The 22,774-nt window shown below is 41.8% G+C and overlaps 2 non-coding genes and 1 pseudogene across 2 annotated transcripts; 1 reads left to right on the top strand and 2 right to left on the bottom strand.

Annotated features, from left to right (window-relative positions):
* Positions 1-19,944: 19,944 nt before the first annotated feature.
* LOC132972137 (U1 spliceosomal RNA) lies at positions 19,945-20,108 on the bottom strand. The gene has a single exon (XR_009672884.1). It is a non-coding gene; the product is annotated as a U1 spliceosomal RNA (small nuclear RNA).
* A 787-nt stretch (positions 20,109-20,895) lies between these two features.
* On the bottom strand, positions 20,896-21,082 carry LOC132972145 (U2 spliceosomal RNA). The gene has a single exon (XR_009672892.1). It is a non-coding gene; the product is annotated as a U2 spliceosomal RNA (small nuclear RNA).
* Positions 21,083-21,882: 800 nt separating this feature from the next.
* On the top strand, positions 21,883-22,216 carry LOC132971949 (histone H2B 1/2-like; annotated as a pseudogene).
* Positions 22,217-22,774: the final 558 nt, after the last annotated feature.

The following is a 22,774-nucleotide window of genomic DNA, read 5'->3' as shown; positions in this document are numbered from 1 at the left end:
GTGCCTGGAGCACAGCTTCAATTTTCTCTTTTGATTTGTGTAAGCCATGCTTGTCAATGACATGTCCACAGTATGAGATTTCGCTCCTGAAAAACTCACACTTATTTCTCTTCGCACGCAGGCCATACTCGCTTAGCCTGGCAAGCACCTTGCTGAGATTTTCTAGGTGGTCGTCATCATTCTTGCCTGTTACAATGATGTCATCAAGATAACACTGTGTACCTGGGATACCTTGAAGCACCTGATCCATAGCTCTTTGCCAGATTGCTGGAGCAGAAGCAACACCGAAGACGAGCCTGTTGTATTGAAACAGTCCTTTATGAGTGTTGATTGTGAGGAGTTTCTTGTTGGATTCCTCGACCTCCATTTGTAGATAGGCCTGTGCTAGGTCGATCTTTGAGAACTTCTCCCCTCCTGCCAGCGATGCAAAGATGTCGTCAATACGTGGCAGTGGGTACTGCACAGGACGCAGCACAGGATTGATGCTCACTTTGAAGTCTCCACATAGGCGAACAGCTTCAGCCTTCCCTTTCTTCATCACAGGGACAATGGGCGTCGCCCAATCACTCCATTCAACTTTTGACAGGATGTCAGAGGCCATTAGATTCTGTAGTTCAGCTTCCACCTTTGGACGCAGCGCATATGGCACCGGACGGGCTTTGTGGAATTTTGGACTTGCATTTTCATCCAACTCAATTCTTGCCTTTATCCCTTTTAGGGTGCCTATGCCTTCTGCAAACACCTTCTCGTGGGTTTTGAGTAGCTGCGACAGTCCCTCTGTGGCACTGTGTGAACTATCATTGTCTGTTCGAGCCAAATGTAGAGCTTTAATGGTGTGCCAGTCCAGTCTGATCTTCCTCAACCATTCCCGGCCGAAGAGTGGCGGCCCTCCCTTTTTCAACACATACAGCAACAATTGCAGTGTTTTACCCTCATACGTCACTTTCACTTTCAGTTTACCTGCAGGGCGCACTCTTTCACCTGTGTAGGTCTTCAGCCGCACAGAGGTCCTCAGCAACGGTAAGTTGGGGAACAGTCGTTTGTAGTCGGCTTTTGAAATGACAGATAAGGCTGACCCTGTGTCTAGCTCCATTTTCAGTCTTATGCCAGACACATCTGGAGTGATCCAGATAATTTCCCTGTCGTCTTCCTCGGTTATGTCATGCAACTTCAAACAAGCCAGTCCAATGCTGTCAGACTCTGATGTTGATCCACTTTCACATGTTGTCACATTATGCACATGTTTACCTTTGTATCTTGGCTTTTTATCTTTGTTTGATTTTTCTCTTTGCGCTTGCTTGTTGCTGGATTTCTGCCTGCACACTCTCTCTATGTGTCCGGTTCTGTTACACTTTCTGCAGTTTTTGTCCTTAAACCAGCAGTCGTTTGCATCATGAGATGTTTTGCCACATCTGTAACACTTGTGTTCTTGTTTTCTAGCGTCATTCATTGACATTTTGTGTATGCCACTGTCTACAGCTTTCTTCTGTAGCTCCAAAGCATCCTTTGCTGCTGTCTCCATTGATACTGCAATAGCCAGTGCTTTTTCCAGTGCAAGATCTTTTTCTGACAGTAGCCTTTTCTGTGTGCTTTGACAATGCATGCCACAAACCAGTCTGTCACGCAGAGCATCAGAAAGTCCTGCTCCAAATTCACAGAACTGAGTCAGCTTGCGTAGTTCAGCAACATATTCTGAGATGCTTTCATCTTTAGACTGGTTCCTATTGTGAAAACGGAATCTCTCTGCTATCACAAGGGGCTTTGGGCTCAAGTGATTTTTTAATATGTCCACAATGCTTTGAAACGTCTGTGTGGCAGGCTTTTGGGGGGCTAGCAGGTTTCTGAGCAGGCTATATGTTCTAACACCTATAAGGCTGAGGAGTGTTGGAACTTTCTTTTCATCCTCCACATCATTTGCAGTGAAGTAAAGTTCGACCCTTTCAATATATGATTCCCAGTCTTCATTTGCACTGTCAAACTCCTCTATTTTGCCAACAATTGACATGCTCACGTTTTGTCCACGTTATCCGCGCTTTGAAGTTACCGTAGCCGTTAGCCTGGTTTAGCTCGTCACTCACGAGTCCTGTTTTTTTTTTTTTTTCTTTTTCCTCTCTCTGCCGAGCTCCGCCGCCTCCCTCAACTGTCAGTGCAGCCGGGATCATTCACTTGCATCTCGGTTCGTGCTCGTCGCCAATTTGTTGTATCTGTAACAACTTTTAAATGAAAGACGGAGACGGAGCTTCAACTCAGTAGGACACTTTACTGATAAAAACGGCAGGTTACAAGAAGTCCGGCAACACATATCACTGCGCCAATGTAATTAACTATGAAGTGCGCTGTAAGGCACAAGGGGTGATATAACTCCGCATGTATAAATAGCCCATACACTACATCATGCTCTCTGTGTTGTTCTCCGATGTGCGGCTACGGACTCGACTGTGGACTCGGCCGCGTGTCTATTTTATTTTTTCATTTATTTATGGCTGTGTCTGATTAAAATGGTTTAAAATAAGCTGCAAAGTCAGTAAAGTAGTTGTCATGCTCTGTGTTTTTCTTTGATGTGCAGACGCGGACTCGACTGCGCGTCTCTTTTTCTCTCTCTCTCTCTCTCTCTCTCTCGTCCGCCTGTTTGTAAACTGAGCACGCTTCATAATAACATAAAGCGTGCATGTGTTGTATTACGACATTATAAGAGGTAATCGTGCTTAGACACGGATAGTCCTGTGTAGTGTGACCGCGGGCCAGGCCGGCCAGCGTGGGAATGGCGCAGTGGGGGGGCAATCGTGCTTGGGTACAGCGAGTGATTCGTTCACTGAACGTACTGAACGAGAGCTCCGCCTCCGAGTCACTCTCTTCCTCTCAGTCAGTCAGTCAGTGAGTGATTCGTGTACTGAACGTACTGAACGTACCTAACAGAACGGTCGGGGAAAATATATGTGATTGTTTTAGCAGCTTTCAATTTGCAAACTGTAGCTTTATCCAACTAAATTCTCAGCTCATTGGCTTATTATTCACCACCGGCTGTTCTCAGTACGATCGCGAGCAGAACTAAACGGTCGGCCGTGTTTCAGCTTATTAAATTCTAATTCGCAGGCAGAGCTGCAGAGAAGTACTGAACGATTCGGTGAACAAATCTTTTGAACGAATCACTTTACTGAACTGATTCTAATGATTCAGTACACTGAAAATAACTGCTTTTCCCATCACTAAATCAGAGTCACGAGGCTTTCGTCAATGTATCAACTCCGAGAGGGAGGGGGGCGGGTAAACTCGCCCACTCACTCCTTCGCGAGGTTATCAGCCGCAACATGATACAATGTTTGCCCCACACACACAAATACACACATACACTTGACTCCCCATTCTAACACAATATTCGGAATTTAAATACTTTGTACTCAAATGTCGAGATTGGGACTTGAATTGATCCATAACACTACTTAACACTCAAATACAGAGGTTTATAGTTGAAAAAAGTGGTTTTAGGGTTTAGTTACTCTTTAAAGCAAAAGAGCAAGATCCTCCCGTTTCACTGTTGCAAAAAAAAAATCTTTACCAGATTTAATTGGGGTTTCAATAACTTAATCATAATGATACTATTATTTATAAAATGGTCAGAAATAATAGGAAATGCACAGATTTCTGTCAAATAAGGTAATACAGACTCAGACTATACTGTAATACACGTGTCGAACGTTTACTACAGCACATATAGTCACCCCCCAAAGGCCCATTTTGAGCCAGGAAAAACCCTGAAGTGTTTTGTCCAAAATCGTTCATCCAGAACATGTCTAGCACCAGGGTAGGGTAGGATTAGGGTCAGGGTTAGGAACCCCAACATTGTGAATCCCGTCACCGGGAGCCGGTGGCAGGATTTAATGCGAGCTCAGCATGCAATGTGCTACGTACTACGGGTGAGCGTATTGCATCATTTCCTGTTCTGTTCTCTGCTGTACTGTGTTGTTCAGTGCTGATTGTTAGAGCTAAAAGCTTAATTGTTAATTTTGCCTAGATTCTTACCACTGTTGTTTCCAACACACTGTATGTTCAGACAAACAGAAGTAATTGAAAAGCACTCTTTCTCTCTAGCGACAAACCTGCTTAACAGTTTTGTTTATTTTAGCTACCTACTCTTAGCCTAGCTTAGCAGTTAGCTTTATTTTCAATGGCTGACAAAGACTAAAGGTAGAGTTGATACAATCGTAATTCATGTCGGCACTAATGACTCCCGACTACGCCAGTCGGAAGTCACTAAGGTTAATGTGGAGTCGGTGTGTACTTTTGCTAAGACGATGTCGGACTCCGTAGTGTTCTCTGGACCCCTCCTAAATCAGACCAGTGATGACATGTATATATAGCCGCATGTCATCACTCAACCACTGGCTGTCGAGGTGGTGTCTAGCAAACGATGTGGGCTTCATAGATAACTGGCAGGTTTGGGGAAAACCTGGTCTGCTAGCTAGAGACGGCATCCATCCCACTTTGGACGGTGCAGCTCTATTATCTAGAAACATAGCAGAGGTTATTAGTCCAAAACCCTGACAACAACACAGAGTTCAGACCAGGAGGCAGAGCTGCAGTCTTACACACTTCTCTGCGCCTCCGTTAGATCTGTCTCCCAGTCACTATAGCTGTAATTCTGAATCTAAATGTAATTATACTATAGTTACTGTGTCTGTCCCCCGGCCCAGACCCATTTTTATAATTCATCCAAACGTAGAATGAAAAGGCGTAAATCGTCAAAATCTCATTAGAATTAAAACTACGAATACGATTTTGCAAAAAAATCAGAAAATTCACTGCAGACTTTTGAACATTAGGTCCTTAACATCCAAATCTCTTTTAGTGAATGATCTGATATCAGATCAGCATATTGATTTACTTTTTTTGACTGAAACCTGGCTGTGTCGAGATGAATATGTTAGTTTAAATGAATCCACTCCTCCCAGTCATTTTAGTACTCATATACCTCGAGACACTGGACGAGGTGATGGATTAGCAGCTATTTTTTAAATTCTAGACTTCTAGTTAACCCTCGACCAAAGCTGAATTTTTCTTCTTTTGAAAGCCTTATTCTTAGTCTTTCACATCCAGTCTCAAGAACCTTTCAGCCAGTTCTAGTTGTTGTAGTTTACCGCCCTCCTGGCCCATATTCTGAATTTCTATCTGAATTTGCAGAATTTTTATCAAATGTAGTCCTTAGCAGTGATAGAATAATTGTTGTAGGTGACTTAAATATCCATGTGGATGTTGATAATGATAGCCTTAGCACAGCTTTCATGTCATTATTAGACTCTATTGGTTTCACCCAGGGTGTAAACGAACCTACTCATCGTTTTAACCACACCCTGGATCTTGTTTTTGTTGCTTATGGCATTGAAATCCAAAACCTTACAGTTTTCCTAGAAAATCCTCTTCTACCAGACCATTTCCTTATTACGTTTGACTTTGTCTTACCAGAATTATCTCTGCTTAATAAAAATGTGCTCTCTAGACATTTATCTGATAGTGCTGTAGCTAAATTTAAGGAAGCTATTTCAGCTGCTTTTGATTCAGTACCGTGTTTCAACCCAGTTGGAAACTCTTATGATAGCTTTAGTCCCTCTCAGCTGGATCAGTTTGTTGATAGTGCAGTGGATTCGCTGAGAGTTACTCTTGATTCGATTGCTCCCCTAAAACAGAAGGTTATCAAACGGCAGAGACTAGCTCCATGGTTCAACTCAGAAGCCCGTACTCTAAAACAAACGTCGCAAAATTTTGAAAGAAAATGGCGCTCTACCAAAATGGTAGAATCTCGTTTATTCTGGCAGGATAGTCATAGAAAATATATAAAGGCTCAACGTCACGCTCAAGCTGCCTACTACTCCTCTAATAGAGGAACACAAAAGCAATCCTAGATACCTTTTCAGCACTGTAGCAAGGCTGACTGAGTCATAGCTCCATTGAGCCTTGTATTCCTTTAGCCCTCAGGAGTAATGATTTCCTGAGCTTTTTTAAGAAGAAAATTCTAGACATCAGAGACAAAATTGGTAACCTCCTGCCCTTACCTGGTGCAGATACGTCTGATATGGCAGAAACAGTTCCAGGAACTGATATTAATCTAGACTGTTTTTCTTCTTTCAGAGCTAAATTCAATTATTTCTGCGTCAAAACCGTCAACCTGTCTTTTAGACCCAATCCTAACCAAGTTGTTTAAGGAAGTCTTTCCCGAACTCATTGTTATGTTACAAAAAGCAGGTAAAAGACCTTACTTATTGCTATGTTACAAAGATCTGGCCTATCCATCATGAGCACTTTAGCAAAGCAGCAAAAGTTACAGTGGTAAGAAAAAACTGCCTTATTAAAAGGCAGAAATCTTCGGCCGGATCCCCGGCTCATGACGAAACAGTCTTCACAGGCCTAGACTGCGCCGGGCTTGGAAAGGGATAGGGGGAGAGATGTGATAAGATGCAGGAAGAGGGATAGGGATATAAATATTATGAGGAAACACTCCATACAGTTTCATTGTTATGCAGATGATACTCAGCTTTATGTATCAATGAAGCCCGATGGCACCAGTCAGTTATGTAAGCTAGAAATGTGCCTTAAGGACGTTAGGACCTGGATGACCAGAAAGGTTTTGGCCTAGCACAATAACTTCAGTCTTTTGAGTTAAGCAAAGTCAGAAAAGACTGAAGTTACACTGGTCCCGTTCCCGCTGTTCATTTTGTAAAAGTGCTGCTATATTCTGGCTGTTACGTCGTTCCTGGTCTCCCCCACAGTCTGTGGCAGGCCTTACATCTGATAGCATAGATGGCATTAGTTGTACCAGGTTTCAAGGTTAAAAAAGTGGGGGAGACAGATAAAACCAATGTCTGAGCCTCGAGACGCTTCCCCATTCTGTTCATCTCTATCTAGGTCTGTGTGAACAAGAATCTCTTAAGTTTTTGTTTCTGCGGTAGGCAGAGATTAGCCAACAGTCGCCCAGCACGTCACAGCCCTCCCTTGCCCCCTCAAAGTTGTTAAAAAACTCTTTAAACTTTCCGAATAGGTGGTAACCATGGGGACGAGAGTAGGACCGGAGGCTGGGCGCTTGGGTCGTTGTACCTATCGTTGAAGGTCCGGCCGACCTCCGCCTTGATGGTTCTGAGGAAGCGCCTCGAGTAACCCCTGGGCCTCAGCGCACTAAAGAGGGTGCTGGTGGCCTCCTCCACATGCTCCGGGTAGGTGCAGATTCTGTGGATTTGATCAGGCCTCTGTACGTGTGCCTGGGGTGGTAGCTCGTTTTATGGAGGAGTACATGGTGGTCCGTGTCTTTGAAAAATACTTTTGTGGCCAGTGTTTTGGTCTGGTCGCTGGAGGCACGGAAGAAGACACAGGTGTCCAAGAACTCGACTGCAGATGTTTGTATGTTGTGTTTGAGTTTTATTTTAGGGTGCTGTGAGTTAAGAATGTCCAGAAATGTCAGAAAGTCCTGTTGTGTGCCGTCCCATAGGCCGAAGATGTCGTCCAGGTACCGGAAATACAGGAGGGGTTTGATGGGGAGTTTGGTGGAAGCCGTTTCCTCCCAGTGGGCCAGGTAGATGTCGGCATATGCTGGGGCATATTTCCGGCCCATCGCACAGCCGCACAGCTGGAGATAGTGCTGACTGTTGAACATGAAGTTGCTACAGGTGAGGGTGATCTGTAATAACTGTACAATGTGGCTGTTGGGTCTGGATGGGTCTGGGTGTTTATTGAATATGTGTTGTATGGCAGCTAGGCCGAGTGGTGTTTCTATATTAGTGTAAAGTGAATCTATGTCTATGGAGAAGAGGAATGTGTGACCGGGTACCTGCAGGTGTTTGATTTTATTAACAAAATGGTAAGTGTCCTTGATGTAACTGGGGTTAAGTTTGGCGAGTGGGATGATAAAGTGGTCTATGTATTCTGTTATTGTATAGGTTTCTGAATTGCAGTCACTGACGATGGGGCGGCCGACCGGAACAACAGAGGGGACCGTCCAGGTCTCAGGAGGCTTGTGGATCTTAGGGAGCAGATAGAAGAGGCGGGGCCTGGGCTCACTGGGACCGTCCAAATATTGTTTTTGTTTGAAGTTGATGAATTTTTGTCTGTAGAGTGTCTCTAACTAGTGTCTGTGTCTCTGTGTTTTATAATATGTGCTGTTATTTAACTGTCTGTGTGCTTCTAAGATATAACTGTACCTATCCTGAATAACTATTTGACCCCCCTTATCTGCTGGCTTAATAACTATGTGTTTGTGATTACCCAATGTTCTGATGATGCGTTTAGGTTCTTGACTAATGTTGTGCGTTCTGTGTGGCAGGGGGCGCCAATGTGTGAGTGCGAGGTTGTTTTTATGGATGAGTTGAGAAATGGCAGGTGAAAGTATGTCTGTGTTTGGTGACCAGTGGGACGGTCCAGTGAACAGCACAGGCTCCCGCCTCTGCTCCCCCTGGAAGTGATCCCTTAACTTAAGCCTCCTGTGGAAGGTGTGTAGGTCCCCTCTGAGCTCCGGTCGGGTGGGTGGGTTGGTGTGGGGATGAAGGTGAGACCTTTTTCTAATATCTCTTGTACGGCTGTGAGGGAGAAAACAGAGGTTAGTGATGTTGGACTGGTGGAGAGTTGTGAAAACAGTTGTCCCCAGTTATAAGTTTAATTGCTGTTTCCAGTACCTGAACAACATCCCGGCCGTGTCTGCAGTCCAATGTATGTGGTCCTTGTCTGTCTGGAAGAGTAGTAGGTTTATTTTAATTTTTTTTATTATTTTATGAAGCTGTATTTGGAGGCTATTGTTTCGTTGAGTTTTGTCAGTAGTGTCTGTTTGTATTTGTCCAGTCTGGGTGAGAAGTTTATGACGGGGATGTAAATGGTGGCGTTGGGGAAGGTGGTCTGGCTGGTCCTCCACATAGTCTGTAGCTGTTTGAGTTGTGTGGTGGGGTCGTGTTCTGAAAGGCAGTTGTTAAGTCCGACTGATAGTATTACCTGTGTGGTGTTGTGGCATGGGGTGAGTTTTTTGAGTATGTTGGCTATGTGATGGAAGTTGGCTCCGGGAAAACTGTCTACCTGTATGTGTGGGTCTGAGAAAGGAGGGATCCGGGAGAGGTTGGAGTCACCTATAATGAGTGTCTTCTTCCGGAACAACTCTTCAGTTACGAGAGAACGATCAGCTGCCGTCTAATGGTGTTATAGCTATAGGAAAAAGATGGCGGCAGGTGTCTGTGGTCTCACCTTCCCTAATACTTTCTGGGGAAACGCCACTTTTTCTCACCAGGAAAAGCTCGCTCCAAGAGTGGACCTATAGAGCTTAAATTAAATGGGATTATACAGGATGACAGTCTAGCTGTTGCAAATGGTTTTAATGAGTATTTTCTTGAGTCTGTTTTAGAATTAGGGAGCAATTCCAATGAATTCCAGCTACCCACTGTTTTAACAAACAAAGCAAATGCTCTGCATTTTAAATATGTAGATGAGGCAAAGGTAAACAAAATATTATCATCATTATCTAATTCGAAAGCAAAGGACACTTGGGGAATTGATACGGTTTTTCTTTAAAAAATTAGGGATGATTTAACAGCCTCTGTCACTCAGATGATAAACCGGTCACTGGACGAAAGTGTATTCCCTAGCACTCTGAAGACTGCTATTGTAACTCCTGTTCACAAATCAGGGGACAAACAGGAAGTGAGCACCTATCGTCCCATCAGTATATTGCCTGCCATTTCAAAAGTTATTGAAAAGGTTGTTGCTGAACAACTGGTAGCCCATCTTAATATTGAAAATCTACTGCACCCTATGCAATTTGGGTTTCGAGCAAACCATTCCACTGAAATGGCATGTTGCTACTTCCTTGAAGTCATTAAAGGTAGCCTTGATAAAGGAGGGGTGGTGGGTGCTGTATTTCTCAACCTGCGCAAGGCTTTCGATACAGTTAATCATTCAGTACTCATCTCCAAATTGTCTAAATTTAAACTCTCTGCTAACGTTGTTAATTGGATTCAGTCTTACCTACTTGGTCGCTCCCAGTGCGTACGGATAAATGATAAAATATCATCACTAAAAGCCTGCGTTATGGGAGTGCCACAAGGTTCCATCTTAGGACCGCTGTTGTTTAGTTCATACATCAATGATCTCCCATCTGTGTGTGATGATGTGGGGACCTTGATGTATGCAGATGACACGGTCCTATATGCATGTGGGAAAGACCCTGAACAAGTAGCTGCCAAACTGTCATTAGCAATGGAACAAGTCATAGAATGGTTACGTTATTCATGTCTGACTCTTAATACTGACAAAACTGTGGTCATGTAATTTGTGAATAAACACAAACATGGTTTTTTCAAATATTATTGTAGGTGGGCAAATGATAAAAAAAGGTTGATGAGTTTAAATACTTGGGTGTTACACTAGACCACAACCTTACTTTTAAAAGTCATATTAAAAAGATGTGCCATAAAGTTAAATATAACATAGCCAACTTTAGACATATCAGGAACTTACTTACAGTCGAAGCGTCTAAAATGTATTTGAATGCTATGATTTTTTCTCACTTTCATTACTGTATATCATGTTGGTCTCAACAAACAAGACTATCTCAAAGGTCCCATATTATGCTTTTTCTGGTTTTATATGCTCTTTAGTGTGTTTTCCAAGTGTCCTGTGCATGTTTAGGCACATCTATTTGCAAAAATTCTAAGTCCTACGTCCTCCTGTTAGCTGTAGCATTAGCCGCATGTAACGCTCGGTTCTAGCCCCCCTCGATAAAAATTTGTCAGTCCGACGTCATTGTCAGTGTGAGATCACTGATCTAAGCCCATTGGCTCGTTGTGGCAAGCCCTGCAACTCATGATGCACGCCCGTTAACTTCTGTAGCGCGCCCACGATATGCCGTAGCCTGCGGTAGCACAGTAGTGCTAAGGTGCTAATGTTTATGCTACCCTCGGACGGAGCCAGTGGCTGCATTCCCAATATGGTAAAAGAGGCGGGACATTTCCGAGAACCGTGCTGAGCAACTGACCAATAACGACGGAGTGGATTGGCAGACCAATCAGAGCAGACTTGGCCCACGTGGGGTCTAACAGTGTGGGCTCAGCAGAGCGTAGCTGACGGACTCAGAGCATAGCGGGAGCAAGGAGGAGCAGTACATGAAAACAGACACTTTTTTCAGACTTTAGCTATTGTGAACGTACAAAAGTAGGTACATAGATTAAATATACGAACCCCAAAAAGGGCATAATATGGGCTCTTTAAAACCCATAAGGTCACTTCATAAACAAGCCCTTAAAACTCTGGACAGGAAACCACAACAGTATCATCATTGTGATATTCTTGATAAATATGAAATTCTAAGCTTTGACAATTAAATTTTTTATACCGATGTCCGCTTAGTGTACAAAATAATCCATGATGCTGCTCCCCCACCATTGAAAAGCTTTATGAAACTTCGCTCTGAGCTGATAAGCAGATCTTCAAGGTCTGCCTCTAACGGAGATTGCAGTATTCCTAAACGTGGCTCCGCTTTAGCGCAATCTGTTTTTTCTTTTAGAGCCATTAAAGAATGGAATAGTCTTCCAACTAGTCTTAAACTTTGCACAAACTTCTGCACTTTCACCCGGGAAGTCAAAAAATTGATTTTAAGGAACCGGTCTTGTCAGCATTAATGTGTCATTTCGACAACCTTTTTGATCTCTCAGGGAAACTTATACATAATGTTTTAATATCTGTAAATTGTTCTATGTCTTTCTTCTCTCTTATGAAATGTGTGTGTGTGTGTGTGTGTGTGTGTGACTGGTTGATTTGTATTTTGCTGTTGCCATCATCTGCCCAGGGACAACAGATGGAAATTAGCTAGCTAGCTAAATCTGGTACAAAGCATCTCTTCTCTTCTGAGACTAATGGTTTTTTTTGTACACTGTCCCTGATTCAAATAAATGATTAAACTTAAACCTCCAGCGACACAGAGAGAGGAGGAGGGGAGGAGTGGGGCGACGAAGGTTAGGTTTAGGGGAGGGGTAGTAGGGGGAGGAGGAATCAAGGGAGGTGGAGGAAGAAGGGGGGGCACGGTCTCCAGCTCCACAGCAATCACCTGATCGTAGTGCTCTTGGACAATTGACATATTGTTGTACATCCATGTGTCTGTGTTTAGTTTAACCTAATCAAATGTTGTGCTATTGGGTGAAGAGGGTTTGATGAAGGAGGTGAGGCGGTTCACCAGGAAATGAACCGGTAGTGAAGGTGTTATTAAGTATTTCAGAGTGATGAATGGCCTGAAAGAGTTTAAAGTACTTCTTTATTTGTGAATGGAGTTCCAGTGTGAGCTGTGTGTGTGTTGGTGGTGGACGGTGAGGAGCAGGTGTTTAATGCTCCCCCTCCTCCCCCGGCCAGGAGGAGCAGCCAGTGGTGTGAAACGGTTTGTGAGGGTTATGGACATATTGCTGTGGAGCTGGAGAAGTTTGTGAAGGGGAATCCCAGCTGATAGACACACCACAGAGAGTGTGTGAAAATCTGACACCCCCCACGGACACAGGAGGAAGCACCAGAAATAAAAGAAATAAAATAAAACAACCTAAAAACAAGAGCTAAAAACCAGGAGCTAAAATGGAGGATGGACAGGTGTGTTTTAAAATTGGATTAAAAGGTGGAGGAAACGTAAAAAGAGATAAAAGAAGTAAAAGGAGGAGAGTAAAGGAAGAGCTGTGACTAAAAAGGACCAAAAAAGAGTATGATTATTAATAAAACCAGTCTCTGAAAGGCTTTCCCGACAGGAGAGGAGGGGGGACTGAGGGAGTCCCCCTCGCGTCGCTCCCCGGTTTTTACATGAAATCCATAAAACCAGTGGGGCAAGTAAAAGCAGATAAAAGCAGGATTAAAGACGATGTTGTGTCCTTGGAGATCCGTACAGACGGTGGTGACTGGCTGTCTTCAGTGTGCACACTTTGAACGCTGTCACTCACCGTATTTTGTTGGATTTTGCTGCCGGTCTCCTTCGGTGATGTTTTATCCGCTTAAAATCCGCTGTGGGAGCTGTTAAAACCACGCTGTGAGATAAAAACAGCTTTAAAAACAATCCGTAGTCCTTAAAAAGTCACTTTAAAAGGTTGTCATAAAACAAATAAAACAAGTTAAAAGTGGAATAAAAGAGGTCCTCAACGTTTCGCCGTAACTGGCTTCTTCAGGAGGGAGTAGGCTATGGCAATCAATGGCTACCCCCCATTTGGGATGCAAATGGGAGGGTGCACATCACTACTTAAGTTAATGCAGACTTCATTAATCTTCATTCATTAATCTTCTGGACATTTGGAGAACATTAAATCAAAATGTCAGAGATTACACTTTTTACTCCAACAGACATAAAACCTTTTCAAGAATTGACCTTTTCCTGATTTCATAAGAAACAGCTAGCAGTGTAACACAGACCCAAATACACTCTATTGTTATCTCAGATCACAGCCCTATCCAACTGGACCTAAGGCTACAGGCAGCATCACTGCGGCCCAAACAGTGGAAAGTTAACAATTCCCTCTTTGAAGATCCTGAAACCAAAAAGAAAATATGTGAGTACACTCATTCATCAATACAAATAAAAACTCTATCTCTGATACCCCACTAATATGGGAAGCACTGAAATGCTGCCTTAAGAATTAATTAAAATTAGCAGTCTAAAGAAAAGAAAGCAGCTCCAGGAAGAAAACAAACTGTTAACAGAAATCAAGTCGCTACAAAATTCACTTTTGAAAGAATATAAGCACCAAGCATGGGTGAACCTATGTAAACTTAAAGTGAAATATGACGATATTATAAGGGGCAAAATTGAATATAAGCTTAAAAGGGCCAAATTAAATTATTATGAACATGGGGAGAAGGCAGGAAAGTTGTTGGCTTCAAGACTTAAAAAACAGATGACCAAAAATACAATATCATGTATAAGTCTCCCAAATAATTCCACCACATCTGACCCTGCTCTAATTAATAAAACCTTCGCTGACTTCTATGATAACCTGTATAAGTCAGACAGTGGCAAGAACCCCGATGCAATAAATACATTTTTAAAGAACATTAATCTCCCCTGCTTAACAGAGGAGGACATTTTTTTTTGGAACTGCCAATAACCCAAATTGAAATAACCACAGCCATCAATTCATTCTCTAATAATAAATCCCCCGGACCTGATGGCTATACCACAGAATTTTATCAGGAGTTCACAGAGGATATATATATATATATATATATATATATATATATATATATATATATATATACTTTTACAGACCTTTCAGCCATCCTTTGACAAGGGAAGTTTTCCACCCATGTTGAATTATTCCCACATTACCCTAATCCACAAAAAAGACAAAGACCCCTTGCTATGTAGCAACTATCATCCAATAACTCTTGCAAATATACAGCAGACAATAAAATTTTGGCCAGAATTCTTGCTTCGAGGTTAATTCAGGTAATGGGAAAGCTCATCCACACAGATCTATATTTGATTCAATTTTATTGAACTTTAGTGAGATTGATATATCTTGTTTGAGAGTAAGAAAAATAGACAATCATCTGATAACACAAGAAAGCTATTCAATATTATTCATGTAGCAAAAACTCTCCCTCATTCAGCAGCACTTTGCACCATGGATGCTGAAAAAGCCTTCAACAGGATCGAATGGTCATTTCTGTTCAGTACTCTGCAGAAATACAGGTTTGGTCACAATTTCATTCAGTGGATCAAGATGCTATACACAAAACCAATGGCTTCCGTAAGAACTAACAATGACATATCTGATTCATTTATTTTACATCGGGGGGCTTAACAGGGAGGTCCAATATCAGGCTATCTATTCAACCTCACATGTATACTTGACCTCCATAGCTTTAATGATGTTTCCTCAAAGAACAAAAAAATGTTTCTCTCTGTTTGTATGGTCACAAAAAAAGTCATCATGGCTAATTGGATTGAATTAAACGCACCATCTTATAAAGAATAGATCACTGAAGCAATGGCAATAACCAGGTTAGAAAAGGTAGCTTTCAGGCTGCAAAATAACGAGCAGGAATACACAGAAACATGGGCTTCACTGGAAAATTATTTAGTATCACTTTAGCAATAAACAACAACAAAAGAATTAATTAATTAAAACAATATAAATATGTATGAATGCGTACGTATGTGTGTATATATATATGTATATATATGACTGTATATGCGTGTAAATATATGCCATCATCACTCAAGTTTTACTTAGCGTTTGCAAAATGTCTTGTTTCTTGATCTGGCAAGTGATTCTTTTGGGCATGAACTGGTTTGATGGTTGATGGAGGCAGTAAGGGTCTTGCTTTTTCATTTTTATTTTTTGTTCGTTTTTGTTTTGTTTTGTTAGTTTTTTCTTTGTTTTACTGTGTTTTGTTTTGTCCTGGCTTTATGGAGAGGTGAAGTGTACCTCTTGTGTTTTTGTTTGTCTATTGGGTGTTACTATAATTTTAAACAAAGGAAATCACAATCTACTTTTTGGAAATTTGCTTCATACAGTTTATTATAGAAGATCTCGCTGTATTTTTATGCGTGCTCTTGACATATTTTTTCTTGTATCAATTGTTTATTCTTAATCTTAAACCATTCCCATTTGCTCATGTTTGTAATTTCCAGTTTGTCTACCTCTTGCAAAAGAGTTCTAACTTACGAAAAGCATCATTAATAGATTGTCATTCAATTTCCAGATGTTTTCTGATATATGTGGTTGTTTAATCATTATCAGTGTGAGATTTATCATACAATGGTCAGTAAGAGACGATGGTGCTATTTCGCATTTCGAAACATATTTGCACAACTCCTGGGTTGTAAGCCAATAATCCAGTCTAGAACATTGATTTCTGTTTGCAGCATTAATCCACGTGTATTTTAAAGAAGTGGGGTTTGATATTCTCCAGTAATCAACTACACCTGTTGATGAACATATTTTTTTCAGTGTCATCATACTCGGGTTGTTGACCTCTGTGTGGAAGTCGGTCAAGCCATGAGTCGGGAGCAATATTAAAATCTCCGCCCAATATCACATACTGTCGCATGGATTATTTTCCATTTATCTGTAAGTGACCCTTATCTCAACATTAAGTCCCTGTTAAGTGTCTTGTTGTTGTACGCATAGACACAGTAAAATAAACTTTTGATCATGCATCTCTACTGCCATCATGAGCCAGTGGCTGGGTCTGCCGTGGTTAAACTACAATGTTCCGAAAATGGATTACTAAAAGCACATCTAAAAAACTTTCCCCTGTGCCTTCTTACCGGTGAAATAATCCTAATCACCACAAGGAATTGAAATAAAAGCCATATAGGCTACCAGGATACAAGTAACAAAAGTGAAACCATCACCTTCCTGTCCACTCAGAAATCAACATTAATCAAAAATAGCCCAAGTATGATTGTTTAAAATTAATTGTTACATTTATGCAAGATATACATATACAGAATGTTTTAAGCATACAAATGTACAACTGCACAAAGCATTCTTAAGTGAATGAAATATGTTGAATAAAACATCATACGGTTAAAAATGTCCCTTACATGATCTGTGTCACGTGAACAGTCAGATGCGCGCCTCGCTTTAAATGTTGCGGCCACAAGGAACTGTGGGGCGGCATATCTCATATCCTTTGGTAAAGGATGGTCCAGTGTATCCTATGCTAAAGGAGGTTATAAAGGAAGCACTGACCCACCTTTCCTTTGCTTATAGAGAATTCGAACAGCTTTTATCATGGCCGCCTCTTAAATGCTTCTGGGTCATTTCACTCAGTTAGGAACCTTCCTAAGCAAAAATGACAATTCGGACGCACCCACTGTCTCAATCTAGCTCTGCTCATTCTAGTAACATGCAAAGAGGTAGAGCCTAGGCGGGCCTTAAGCCTCCTTGGGCAAAGCTGCAACATGCTGGTGCCAGTAACATTAGCCATGGCCCTAATGATGAATAACTTTAAGCCAATTATATTTAATCAAATGGATTAGTTATAGAAAAGTCATCCCACTCAAAGCATGAAGCCCATCTCTGTGGCTCTTGATGCAGGCTAAGAGGAAAAGCACATTGACGGATGAAGCTAGGAATAAAATAAAGAATAAAGAGAGAGTGACCGAACAAGAGACTGGACTAGAGTAAATATTGGAGAGGCTTTTACACGTTGGAGAGAGCTTCGGGGAACGTTGGGCTGTAAGTCCGATACGGAGCTGGCACTGCTGCTGTTGAACTGGTGAGTAATATGCTCGTTATAAACTTTGTCTTATTTCTTTGCATCATAGTTATCAGTTGTTTCAACACAAACCCATTCAGTCTATGTCATATAACGACCAGAATGTCAGAATAACGTTACTGTCCCCTGATGATGCGTTAGCGACGCATGCTAACCTTATATGTCAGAGTTATTTGAGCAGACTTTGCTGAAAAGTTGTCGACACATTAGCGGGTGTTTGAAAGCCAAGTCAGCTCATGTCTGCAGAAGTTTAGCCCGTAGCATGATAACATAGACAGCATATTGTCCCGGGTTCAGGTTACGATAGCTCCAGCTGCTAAGTATCTGAGCAGCGCGTATGCAAAGTTTCTCATGTGTTGAAACTAATGTTACTGTACATACTCTGCACAGTTGTATCAACCAGCATAATGTCTCCGAACTTTATTCCAGCTTTCTAAAAAAGAGATCAGTATCATCTCCAGCAACAAATGCAACCTACAACCCTGCCAGAGTCTTACAGTCAGACCGCGACAGGTATGTTTTCATGGAGTAACGTTATCTAAAAAAATACTGTCATTGAATGGTAAGATGTAATATTCTACTTGTCTTTTCATTCGGGAATGATGTGTTTGCTGTCCAAGGTGTTCAGCTACTGAATGAGGAAGAGGAGGAGGCTGATGTCTTGTAATCCAGGTAAATTTTACTTACATCTCAAACACACAAATATATATTTCGCAGATCACCTTCCACTCATGCAAATGCTTGTATTTGTAATTATTTCCATACAAACACATTTCCGTTTTTTTCAAATCGACAATGGCTGCATGATGCATCAATGCTTTTTAGGACCATTACAAAAATGTATTTGAAACGGCACACTGCATTTATATTTTGACTCTATCTCTCCAACTGAATTTCAAGCTGAGGACTCTGCTCACCTTTATATTATTTGGTGCAGTATGAAGTGGAAGTGAGAAGTATGCCACTAACAGAGAAGGTTTTTTTCTGTCTGCCTTTTCTACCCAACAGGACAACTTCAGATTTGGAGAACTTCCAAAAGAACACCCTTATGTATGCAGAGAAGCAATTTGGTCACACCTGTATACAGAACACTGACCTTGCTTACAGCTACTGATTATAACCAACCGGAACCACCGACTTCCTGCTCGAAACCGTGATGGACACAAGATGTAAGTATTTAGTATTACAGTTGTCTAATATACAAACGTATTGCTGCTGTTACCTAAACAGTTTTGAAAATATGAAACCACGCTAATACAAAATAATATTATTGTCCAAGGTCCTGAATTGCTGCAATAAAAATCAAAGAGCTGGAGTGTGAACACCTTGAAGAGCGTAGACGAGACTACGGCCATTGATGCAAAAGAGAATTCAAAGATGAACGGGCCTTCCTACAAAACAGAGTCTGGTGCTGATGATCAGCAGGCACCACCCACAGCTGAACTTTACTCACATTTCACAGAGAGAAGCTGCTCCGAAACTTTCTGCCTGCCTCTATCTACAACTGTGCATCATCAGAGCTCAGGTCCATCATAACAAAGCTTCAGGATAGTGTAGACCCCCCCCCACTCCATCATCAGAGCTAAGGTCCATCATAACAAAGCTCCAGGATAGTGTACTATCTATACTGTCTTTTGTTTTCAATTGTGCATTTTTTTTTTTTGTTGTAGTTTTAAGTTCACAGATTGTGTCAGATTTCCCAAGCAGCCATGCTATCATAACACACATTGCTGCAGGCCTGTGACGCTGCTCCACTCCGGGCTCCTGCTCATCACTGATGGCGAGTTGAAGTTGAATCCTGGAATAAAAGGAGACCCGATGTTGAAAAAAAAAAACTCATACAGTTATTACATATACATGGTCGCAGACTAGTTATAATATTGCCTAAACAAGTCGGTATTATGATCCTTCTCACGTCTAATGGGAAAGCAACTATATGACAGAATGAACATCCTTGCAGATTATATATAACTGATTTAGACATAACGTAAGGCTGCATCATTTCCGGTTCATCGTTGTCTCACGTTTAGCAGCTTTACCGGGAGCAGAAAGTCAACACAAGTTATGTCTCCGGTTTGCAAACAAATAGATAAATATATCCATCTGACGTTGTCTCCAAAAAGTTTATGAGCTTACAAACTAGCATGTAGCTATTTAGCTACGGCCTATAGATATCATGGTAAAAGTTTAATACATATACTCATACTAAACATCGGACTGCAGACATCCAGGTTTTATCAAAATCTGGCAATATTACTGTACCTTTTGAATCGACATGGTTCTTTATCTTCTCACGGCGTCTGTGCCGGCTTCCTCACCCTCTGCTTGTCAACAAATGCACATTGTTTCAGATGGGAAGCGTAACTGTTTTACGACAGTGCAGTTGCAGTCAGAGACCTGCTGTTGGCGCCAAAGCACACCAAAACTGAAATGTTACATATTGAGGCTTTAAGTGAACCAAAAGACAGGAGAAGATTGGGGCCTTTTATTGGCCCACAGCCGTTCTGTAAGGCAGATGTGCCGTGACTGGGATTTCACATTGATCGGAGCAAGGGCTGCTGAATCTGAAACAAATTTGATTGACGAGTGATCTTGTGATCTAGCACTAGCAAAGAAACTGGCTGTGCATTAAGCCACCTTTGAAATTCTTGTTGTCTGTCTGTTGCTACAGCCAGGTTGGAAGGCAGCATCTCCCTATCTGTTTCCCCGTTATTACTTTTGACAATCCATCAGGGGAGAGCGCGAACACAGTCCCCCACTACCACAAATTATGCAGTCGAGATTCCCACATTTGGGGAATTCACATAGGTCAGCCCCGCCGGAGTGCAATGGCCAAGCCTCGCCATGGGTGAACCACCTTCTTGATCATGGTATCTCCCCTGCCAGGTAAGTATGAGTTGTACAGCTCAGGGAAAAAGGAGTCCTTCACAGGACCATCTTACAGGACTTATGGTCCCAACAATATGCAAACCACCGAAATCAGAGTTTTCTTCACTGGGTGTCCCTTCTACTTGTCCTCAACACAGAAGAAAGTTTTGAGTTGAGGCCCGGTAGGGCTTCTCTTTCTACATTCAAGTGGAGAAACAAGGCTCATCATTCTAACAGGAAGTGCCACACTTCCACATCAAAGCCGACCGATAGCTACCGCCAGTGTGTGTTTTTTTTTTTTACCGCCAACAAAAGAACAGTCGAAGCAGCAGCTAGGCCAGAAACACCAAGACTTTGTGACTGCGCGGACAGAATATGCTCAATCGGTCGATCCACATTTAAGATGCTGAGGAAAGAAAGACAGACAACAACATTTGGCATCATTTTCTTCTCACATTGATACCGCTGCCACCCAGTGCTCTGGAATGGGGACGAGGTTGTATACTGAGCGCATGACGTCAGCTTAAACAATGGAGTAAAAAAGAAGTAGGTGAAAACATTTGCCTCTCTGTTGATATGTTATTGTGTGTCTGTGTGTCTGTGTGCTACTACAGCAATAGCATACACAGAGTGGCAAATGGGGGAATTGGCAGACAAATAACCCCAAACCTGACCAAAATTCCAGTTCATTTCAAAAAGCTTGCATCCTGGCAGCATGTCAACGCAGTGACAAAGCCAGGCCAGACTCACACACACACACACATTTCTCTTAAATGCAGTGAAAACAAAGGATTATTTTAAACACTGAAAAGAGGAGGGTGCACTGTTCCCGGAGGTACTGCAATACCAGGTCGATGCGTGGAGTGGACGGAGCAAGCCCCTGTTCCATCTCAAGTCCCAAAATCAATTTAATATATGGTGCCCGGGTAGGGGATGTATCAGATATTAAACTGATAAGAACAGATACTACACTTGATCTTAACCAAAAGACCGAAAGGATCAATGGAAAAACAGACAGTACATAATGATTAGTTAATTAACAAAATATACATTTTGAACGAAATGTGCTGGAGGAGCCAAATAAACCCAGAGGGGCTTGTCGAGTGGCCCTCCTTAAGAGAAACATGTAACACAGAGACAAAAACAATAAAGCTAACAAGAACACATCCTCAATAAGGTGTAAAAGAAAGCAAAACAAGAAAGAGACAAATTAAAGAAGAGGAGAAAAAGGAAAATAAGCTCTCATGGCAGAGAAAGATTATGATGGCACATTGGTTAATTGTTCCAACAATGAGGTCCTCTGAATCTGATAGAGAATTGAGAAAACGATGTCCTGAAAAATGCAGAATGAAGTAAGCTGGCTGACCTTGTGTTGTAATGATGGATTTGAGAATTGAATTGAAATATATCTTGAAAACAGACGGGGAGTAAGTTGTTGACTGATTGGAAAACAAAAATACATATCTGAAACTGGTTTAGGTGGAAGATGGGGAGTATTCGTAGGAACTGGAACAAAGCATTTACCCATATAATCCCTCTTTAAAGCTTCGATTTTACAAGAGGCTTCATGAAAATCATTTTGTTATTTTCACAAAATATATGTATAACACATCATGAACGACATGTTAATAAGAAGTAAGCTATAATTACATATCCATGGGGTATAGGCAACATGTCAAACATTGTAGGACTAATAGCACTTTATCTTTTGTGAGCAACAGCCCATCTACATTTGCATCAACACCAAAATATACAGAGAAACCTTTAACTATCTGTTTCTGAGACCACCACTCAGCAAACATGCCTGAAACCGTGAAAGCGCCCAAGGCCACCAAGACCGGCAAAAACAGACGAAAGACCAGGAAGGAGAGCTACGCTATCTACGTCTACAAGGTCCTGAAGCAGGTCCACCCCGACACTGGGATCTCTTCCAAGACTATGGAACTCGTTCGTGAGCGACATCTTTGAGTGCATCGCCGGGGAGGCATCCCGTCTGGCTTACTACAACAAGCGCTCCACCATCACCTCCAGAGAGATCCAGACCGCCGTCTGTCTGCTGCTGCCCGGTGAGCTGGCCAAACACGACGTGTCCGAGGGCACCAAGGCAGTGACCAAGTACACCACCTCCAAGTAAACCCACTGATAAGCAGCAACAACATAACGGTCCTTTTAAAGACCTTGTTTAAGGACAACACGTCCTTAAAGAGCACAACTCCTGTTTGCCATATTACTTCGAATAATCCATTATATTTTCTCTAATTTAGTATCACACTGTTGATTCTGGCTAAAAGCTAACTCAAACCTTTTACTCACTCATCTCATCATCCATCTTTCTAAATCTATGCAGGGGATATCATCAATGTGATTTTTCTCTTCATTAAACCAAATAAACACAACTACAGACTTGTGCTCATCTTTCCTGTGTACAATGGTTATATAGGTTCAAAGAGACATACAATTATTTCAACACATGACTTCAATATACTCTTTGTATTCATACACTGTTAATATGACACTATTCACAGTACAGAGATAGAGCTCTATAAGCAGCCAATTTACTCACAACACGTATGTTACAGCCCACTATAATCCAAGACATTTCTACTGCAAGTATATCAACTGTTTCCAGATACTGGAAGAAATGTGTCCAATCCCTGAGCATGACAATGTTTTTCATTCAAATCAGATAGAA

Source organism: Labrus mixtus, chromosome 3 (genome assembly GCF_963584025.1).
Source record: "Labrus mixtus chromosome 3, fLabMix1.1, whole genome shotgun sequence".
Classification (NCBI taxonomy): domain Eukaryota; kingdom Metazoa; phylum Chordata; class Actinopteri; order Labriformes; family Labridae; genus Labrus; species Labrus mixtus.
The sequence above is the reverse complement of the archived record's forward strand: the minus strand, read 5'-3'. Positions and strand labels throughout refer to the sequence as shown.